At 37.1% G+C, this 8,846-nt stretch overlaps 1 long non-coding RNA gene across 1 annotated transcript; it reads left to right on the top strand.

Annotated features, from left to right (window-relative positions):
* The first annotated feature begins 614 nt into the window (after positions 1 to 614).
* LOC146599432 (uncharacterized) lies at positions 615 to 4,743 on the top strand. Its single transcript, XR_014895028.1, has 3 exons — positions 615 to 744; positions 2,384 to 2,431; positions 3,537 to 4,743. It is a non-coding gene; the product is annotated as an uncharacterized LOC146599432 (long non-coding RNA).
* The last annotated feature ends 4,103 nt before the right edge of the window (positions 4,744 to 8,846 follow it).

Raw genomic sequence — 8,846 nt, forward strand, 5'->3', positions numbered from 1 at the left:
GGGTGCGCGCGTTTTCCCAGCGCCAGTGCAGGGCCTGTCGCGGCGTTGCCCAGCCCTACCCGCTGCCAGGGGGAGCTGGCGTCGGCGGCGCGCGGAGAGACGCGCCGAGAAGCAGCCACTGCGTTTGCCCGTTTCTGAGTGCGAGGGCGGCGCTGGTCTCTTCTGACGCGTTTTCGCCCGCCGTGGAAGGCGGGTGGCGGCGCCGAGCCGCGGCCCGCCCCGGGCCTGCGGCAGAGCTGCCCCGGGCCTGCGCGCCGGCGCTGTGAAACTGGCCTCGTCCGCTAAAAGTAAACCGCGATTTTAGGAACGAGTTCGCCTGTTCTGGCGGCTGTTASCGCGCTGTGTGATTTCTGCACAGACAGGACTATTGGAGAGGCAGCTTCAGCTGATTACTGATGACTGTAACAAAAGCAATCATTCCTGTTGAAGGGGACGGTAGATAAAAGGCTTTCAAACAAAAGTAACCCAGATATTTTGAGAAAAATTTTTAAATTGTTTATTTATAATTCTTCATAATTAGACCAAGGGAGTATTTTTCCTCTGAAATCAACGGAGAAATCTGTTAGCCCTTTCTAAAATGTAGAGCAAGCCAGATTATTTAAACGTGAAATTTAATTATTACCAACTTCAGCAGTTTAATGCTGGCCCCTGGCAGATGAAGTCTGGCTCCTGTAGAGCCACTTCATCTGCAGTAACCTTTGGTTGGAGGCTGTGCAGGGCTTGAGCTGGCTCCACGTATTCAAGGTTGGTTTGCTTGTTTTTGCAGGGGAGGGAAGTGTGAGCTGGCTAAATTTTCTTTACTGATTTAATTCCTTAAACCAGCTTGGGCTTCAAGGATAGCAGAAGCATGAGGGAAAGAAGCAGCAATGCAGAGGTACTGCCTGGAAAGGGAAGGATTGCAGCAGTACTGACTTAATTTGTTTAACATTTGATGGASTGACACCCTTGGGGTGCAAGAGTGGAGGCAGCTGACATTAGCATAGGTGTAGTGATTTTTGTGCTCAGCGCTCTCTTTCGCTTTTCTGGCTGAAACTCTAAAGTCAGACCTGGGATAGGTAAGCTGCTTTTACAGCAGCTGCTAGCCTACTCCAGCTTACTACCCAGCGTATTGATGTAACTCCAGATCAGTTTGTTTTGATATGCTGTACTGTAAGTTGTAAATTGAAGCAGTTTGGCTGAATCTTTGCTGTGGTTTGGTCCCTTGATGCTGTGGAATTATGATAATAGACAAGAGGAAACTTTACTTACTACCTTTCTTTCATCTTAATGAGGAAAGGATAACAATTTAAAAGTTCCGATGCTCTTCCTTCTGCGTTATCTGAAAAATGAGGACTATCTGGGTAGGTCAATCCAAAATAGAAGCACCCTGCAGTATCATGTAGAGAAAGCAGAAATATTCAAACTGAAAGTCCTGTATCATGTTACTTCTCTGTCTTCTAGAAAAATATGTTCCAACTGGTGACCTGTGGGCCAAATCCACCCATGGGATGCTTTTGTCTAAACGATTACCTCTTCTTTGGAGTAGGCAAAGATGTGTTTGCACTGTGTATGCTGCCATAATAGTTGAACGCTTTCTGTTGCGCACTGTCTGTGCAAATAGGTCTGTGGTGGTCCATGTTGGAGCAAAGGAGAAGACATATTTCCTGGGTATTTGTGTGGCCCAGTACAAAGCCTGGAAGTTGTCACTACTATATAATCCTGAATCTGTCATCCAGACCTGTAGCCACAGAAACTGGGATGTACAAAGAAGATAAATATTTTAGTTAGATATTTTCCTCATTTATCTCTTCAATTATATTACTAGACAAATTAGTGTTTAAAAATAGTTTGTGTGCATATGTCAGTATTGCGAAAATTACATGCAGGTATTCTTTAAGGAAAAAACCCATATAAAGAAGATGGTAGTAGTAGGTGGGGGGGGGTGAGAGATGTAGAAGCTGAAAGAAATCAAAATTTTGAATAATTTCCTTAAGAGGAGATGCTTACATCTGAAAAACGAAGTCCTATAATCAGGGTTTGGCTGTACACTTGCTCTGGTCTTAGTATGTCCTAGTGCCTTGGCACAAATCTGGTTGTCATATCTGCAAGATGAAGGCTTTTTTCAGCAGAAGTTAGGAAAACAATAAAGCAATGAGATGCACCAKACTTTTTGAACAGTTTGTAGTCCTTTTGATCTCTTGCAGATACATACTTCATTGTACAACATGCATTATTTTAATTTTAGGGAGGAGGGTAGTTTAATGTTAAAGGGCTGTATCATACAGCAAAATGTAAGATTTTTACCTATGGAAATTGATTCTGGAGTTTATATTTTTGTTTGACAAACTATTCTTAAAACAGTATCCTGAGCATCAAATTGAGTTTTGTTCTTGTTTACTTTTAGATGCCTGTCTTAGATGTCAAGCTGAAAACAAACAAGAAGATTGCGTTGGTATGTAGTGATTTCATTTGATTGTCTTTGAACTGAAGCTTTTTTCTCCATAGGGTGCATTTTAAAGTTTGAAAGGAAGGCTAATTTTATTAAAGCTCAAAAGGAAACTGGAATTTTAATTCTGCAGCCTGTCTTTTCACATTAGTAATGCTTTTGTTTTATTGTGAGCACTAATAACATCAGTATTCACTTCAGATACGATGTAGAACAAAACACCTTCAAATTTGCAACTCATCTATTAGCATGTATGCTATATTCTCATAATCTTTGTTTCCCAACTGTAAGTCAACTTTTAAACCAAGCGGTAAACCTTTCCATACTCCTCTTCCTTTCTGTATTAAGGTATATATCTCAACCCACTGTCATTTTTTATGATTGTTTTATTAACCAAAACAGGGATTGCCTGTTCCAGAACCTGTAGTTGGCTTCATAAGTGTCCTATTTAGGATAATCAGAGAGAAATAAGAACCAAAACAATTTACAACACTCCTTTGACACCCTTATGTTCCATTGCTGTTAACTATTAGGGGAAAAAAAACAAAGCGACTGATACTATTCAAGAATAGATGGAAAATAATGACCCTTTTGGTATGCTGAAGTAACTATATCCTGTGAACAACTTGTGCTCTGAGATCCCATTTTGAGGTTATATACCATGTCAAATGTGCCTTTTTATCGCACGTTTACAGATACATTACAGATAAGGATTTGGTAATGTTCTCTTTTGTGATAGTGATAAGAGCATTGGCTATATTTTGCTGCTGGGGCAATTAAAGTGAATAAAACTTAGCCAGATAGTTGTACTTTTCCTGGTCAGAAAGATATATGTGTTTGTACAAATCATAGAACTGTACAAGGAGATGAGACTATATGTATTTCTTTTCATTTGGAAATAAATGTGAAGACTGGTGATAGCGAGCTGAGAAGTGACACTAATAATCCAATCTCAGTGGATAAAACTCTGGTGATACATTTTCTATCTAAATTTCATATAAGCTTACAATGTCTGTAAACATCTGAGAATTATAGTTTGGACCTTGCTGTAAATGATGATTATAGACATCTATTTAAGTCTTTAACTGGAACATTTTTTCATTTCTTTCAGTGGTCTGGGGAGAATGCAACCATTCCTTCCACAATTGCTGCATGTCCTTGTGGGTGAAACAGAATAATCGCTGTCCCCTCTGCCAGCAGGACTGGGTAGTCCAGAGAATAGGCAAATAAAAACACTGGAAGTTTTTTTCTGTTGAATTGTTGAAATAGTGTGTGTCTTATGCTGTGTGCTCATTAAGAAGAATAGAACAGGCTAGTCATGGCACAGTTTATTTGGTTTATCTGCTACAATAATGGAGCGGGTTTGTTGTGTGCACTTTGCTRTATTAGGAGGCAATGGTCAGTCTTACTGTAGAGCTTTCCACAACTGAAAAGAGACATTACATTAACAAATGTGTCTATCACAATTTGAGTGTTGACTGTATCTGTATCAGAACATAGAAATGTGTTTGTGCAGATTATACCCCAAATACAGTCTAATGTTTTGGTTAGAGAAAGGAATTCATTCGAAAGGGAGACATTGTTTGAAAGCCTCATATGCTGTATAGCTCATCGTCAGAAAAAAACTGTCTAAGTGATATTGCCTACAGAACCGCAGTCAGTGAGCTTTGTTAGAAAATATTTTGTTTTTTTCATATAAAATGAATAGTGTGTGAAGCATTTGTTATTTGCTTTTTTTCCATCAGACTCTACTATAAATTTCTCATTTAGGTTTTCTTTGACTTTGAATGTGAAAATTTTGTTTTGCTGTATCTCAAAATCTGTTGCTGTATAATATTCTATACATGATTTTTACAACCATAGTATTAGAATTTAACCACATTAATAATTTTTATTTATATTTCAGTTGACTAATCCAGAAAGCAAAACTGATAGTTTAGATAACTCAAGGAAAGCAGGTACTTATTAAATCTAGCAAAAAATATAATAAATTGTTATTTCATCAAATGTCTGTTACAGAAATTTCTTTATCATCATTTTATATGATACAATGCTTGTTTGGGGGAGTAGGAGAAGGCATTGGTTCATTGTTACAGAAATCCTCAAAATCGGTGATCAGTCCTGTGTTTTTTATTACAGATATTTAACTGCTTGCCTCTGACTTTATCTTTTACTTAAATATCCAAAGTAACTACTATTAATCTGAACATATGCTGTGGATGTTTTTATAAGTAATAGACTGAATTACTACTTTAAGTCTGAAATGAATTTAGACTTAATAAAATGGTTAATAAACCTGTRCAGAATTGAAGCAGTAATTATATGCATCTCATTGTTTACTACAAAATGATCAACTTAAATTTTTAAGGTTTATACATCTCTCAATAGAGTTATTTCTAGCTAGTTTTGTTCTATCTTAAAGTGCATTTAAGAGGTGTAAGTTCATTGTATAAAATAATTCCAATGGAAACCTTGCATTGTTTCATCAAGTGTACATGGAGAGTTTAATGTGTTTTTGTTTGCTACTTATTTTCTTACTTTTAAGAAGTTTTGAATGTTTTAGATCTCTCTTATTTAATAAGTCTCATTTTATGCTAAGAGAAATCACAAAAATTCTCTATTGTATTGCTGTTGCAGTGTATCACGTCAGTTTTTAATATCCGAGATGATGTCTTTCTGAAAAATTAAACCAAAAATACAAGAAAGGTTAATAATAATGAAGTGCCTATAGCTCTTAGTTTATTGTGRCCCGTTTCATCTTTGTTTTTTCTGTTTGTGTAAGCAGATTCTTTCCTAACGTGGTGAGAAAAGAAAATCTTGTTAGATGTGGAAGTAATTTTTAGCTGTGGAAGTTAAACTATATTTAGCATCTGTTTTCTCTGCCAAAATTTGGTCACTGATTCTATCCTCTAACCTCTTTTAGTTGTATCTAGTCACATCAGAGGATTTCTTTGTTCATTTTGCTTGGGTTCATGGAGAGTACCAAAGTAATTTTCACTCTGCTTTCAGTTGTATGTCATATGCGTGACTACTAACAGCTGAAAATTATGATTACAGAGAAGTCTTCCTGAATGCCACCTACAACAAGTTTAATGCAAATGAAATGTTAGGAAAGCTAGATGCTGAAACTGAAACAGCTGGTATGCCTTCTTTCTTCTGTGTGTGTCAAATTTGAAGAAATTTTYGTGGGATAGAAACCAAGTACATTCAGTTCACTTTGAAAGAGATAAATCTTTGTAATAGGTTAGAATCATAGAAAAAAATAGCTTGGAAGGGACCCCAGGAGACTGGCCAGTTCAACTTTTGCTGAAAGCAAGGCCACAGATTAGGTTGTCCAGGGCTACGTCAAGCCAAGTCCCTCCCAGGGAGGGAGATTCTGCCACTCTCTGGGCCAACTATTCCAGTGTGTAATTGCTCTCATGGTGAAAAATCTTCTTCTTAATCCAGCAGGAATTTCCTCTGAATCAACTTTTGCCCGCTGCCTCCTATCCTCTCAGCATGCATCCTTTTGAAGAGAGTACCTGCRTCTGCATTTTTAAAGGCATCTGCTTTTTAAGTGTTGGAAGACTGAGATTCACTCACTCTCCCCTCACAAGCCCTCTCTTCCCTAGGCTGAATAAACCAATTTCTGTCAACCTCACCTCATATGTCAGGTTATCTAGCCCTTAAATCATCTTGATGACCCTTTGCTGGACTCTGTATATTTTTCAATGTCACTGCTGAATTTGGGAGACCAAAACTAGATACAGGTATTCCAGGTGGGGCCTAACAAGTGCTGAGTAGAGATTCCATGTCCCTCTTCAAAGCGTGAGTTTAATAAGTAAAGTTGTTCAGGGGAAAGGACTCTGTAAAATTTTAACACAAGAAAGAAGTATTGGGGTTTTTTTAGTCTCTTTGATTTGATTCAACTATTTTTGACTGGAATTACCAGATACTCAGTATGGACATTTTCTTTGCAAATGACTAAAATTTGAGAAGGCTGTGTGAAAACAGAAATAGGATAGTGTCAGACATTAAAAGCAGATGATTCTAAAAGGTCTGTCTGCAGTACTGTACTATACAGCTGTTCAGGTACTCATGAAATTTTGCCTTTGAGATAGATACAGGCAACTGCAAAACATTACTTGTTCAAGAAAGAAGTTATTTGGAGGAATACAGTTTAATAATTCTGTAAAGTATTGCTTTTAAATTTAATGGAGGTGGACATAAACTGCCTTACTGTTAAGATAGCTTATTGTAGGTCATTGGTGAATTAATGTGGCATTAGAAAGTTCATCATTATATGGGTCAAGTGTAGTCACGCTATTTCCTGCTTGTTGCACTAGGAGACTTAGAATCAACTCACAAGATTTTCATTTCACTAACTGTAAAGAAAATACTGTTAATACTGAAATTCACTGAGTTGCATTACTACTGACATGGGAAGAAAGTGTGGGAGGACAGCTGCAGTTTCTTTGTGGCTATCAGTAGCTGAGATTGTTCAATATTACTGTTAAAGTGATGAATACATTGGTTTATATATATATATGTATGTGTGTGTATATGTGTGTATATATATATATATGTACACACACACACACACATATATAGTTTTGTTATAATGTTAATCTTTTAAGTTTTGTACAAAATCTCCCAAGCTAATATTACACGCTAAAATGTAGAACAATCTGTTTGCATGAGTTGCTCTAAAAGATCATCATATTATTTTGTCTTAGTTTTCCAAATCCTTTGATTAGATAACCTTAGTTTATATTACGGGGTATATATTTTAGTTTGGAGAAAAATATTTGCATACTCTATCAGGAATTTGAATCTGTGTGGTATCCCAACTAGATATCCTAACAGTTAAATTACAGATTTGTTGTCTCTGGCTTCATTAATTTGTACAGGCAAGCAGCTTTACTGAGAGGAAACATAAAAGAAACTCATTATTCAGTATCTTGTTGACCAGTAGTTAGAGATGAAATTTAGGGGAGTGATTTTAAGGTCTTTGCATATTATTTCTGTGATTTAGAGAACACTACCTTAAATCAAATTTTTGCAATAAGCTCTGCACAGAGCAGAGTACAGTACCCATAGAGAGACCTATGCCAGAGAAACTTTCTTGTGTTCCAAGTCATACTCTTCCCTTCCTGGTATCCCATTCGTTTAGTTCTTAGTAAAGACACTCTTAGTACTCTTAGTACTGAATTTGTTCAGGTCCCATGTATGCAAAATCAGTCAGTTTTGCTTCTCAGTCAAAAACACTTTTATGAGAAGGCAACATTTACTTAAATAGCTGTTATCAGCCAATAGATTAATGCTGACTTACTCCTTTCCACTTTTTATTAAATACTGGGCAAATTTGGGTAATTTGGCAAATGTAGTTAGTCATCTCTGAAAAGTGACTTGAGTAATGAATCTGTGTCCAAATATCTTACTGCTCTCTTTTTTTTCTTYTTTTTCTTCCTTTTTATGAAGTTGCCTCCTTTTAGAGAAAGTTCATGTCCTGTAGAAATCAGGAAAGACTAATCATGAGGGCAAAATGGTTTTTCAAGCTGTGGATTGTCTTTCTTGTGCACGTACCATAAATATTATGTATTTCCTTAATTTATTTAGACGTGACAATAATTATAGGTTTGAGTTCRCTCTTGGGGCTCCAGCTACCAATCATTAATGCATGGTGTTAAACTTTAAATTTGAACTCTAGTGATGTTCTTGCTAAAGACAAAAGAGACTCTCCTGAATTTTAGGACCTGAAATTAAAGCTTTTGTTACTTCCTTCCTTGCCTTTCTGTTCTTAGGATGTAATTGGAATATGCTGCTGCTGTGGCCGTCATTTCCAAGAAAGCCACCAGCAGAATTCCACATTTCCTCCTTAAGACTTTTTTTTTTCAATTTTCTTTACTCTTCTGTCTGTGTTATTTAGCCATTTCTGTAACCCTCTTCTGCCCCATGCTTGCATTCACCTGGCAGAACTGCCAATTCCTACAGCATGCCTGACTTGCAAATACTCTGCTATACAGACAGATACACCACATTTTGCACACTCACATTTTGCAATGAATCATCCTCTCAATCACAACTAGAAAAACAGACCAGTAATGTAATTTTGTAGAGTACAAACATGAATTGTATGTTAAATGGATTCAATGCAGACAGAGGATTAAGCATGTGAAAACAATGCTGCGTGGTGGTAGGGTAGCAGAGTTAACAAAAAGCAGCTAAGAAGGGCAGAGTGCTTACTGTAATAGGTCTGAGCAGTACTAGTTGTTACCCTAGTGTTAACATTTGATTCTCATGATTCAACTCTTCAACTTTTTTCTGAATATAGCAGTGAAAAAAGAGAAAAGGAAACTCTTTGAGTAGCTTGAAGCTGTTGCTACTGGAAAAACTTTGGAACTGCTTTTCCTGTTTCTGTGATACCTTGCTTATGTCAAAG

The sequence above is a fragment of the Rhea americana genome, unplaced genomic scaffold, assembly GCF_003343005.1.
Source record: "Rhea americana isolate MKP2758 unplaced genomic scaffold, rheAme1 scaffold_14, whole genome shotgun sequence".
NCBI classification, from domain to species: domain Eukaryota; kingdom Metazoa; phylum Chordata; class Aves; order Rheiformes; family Rheidae; genus Rhea; species Rhea americana.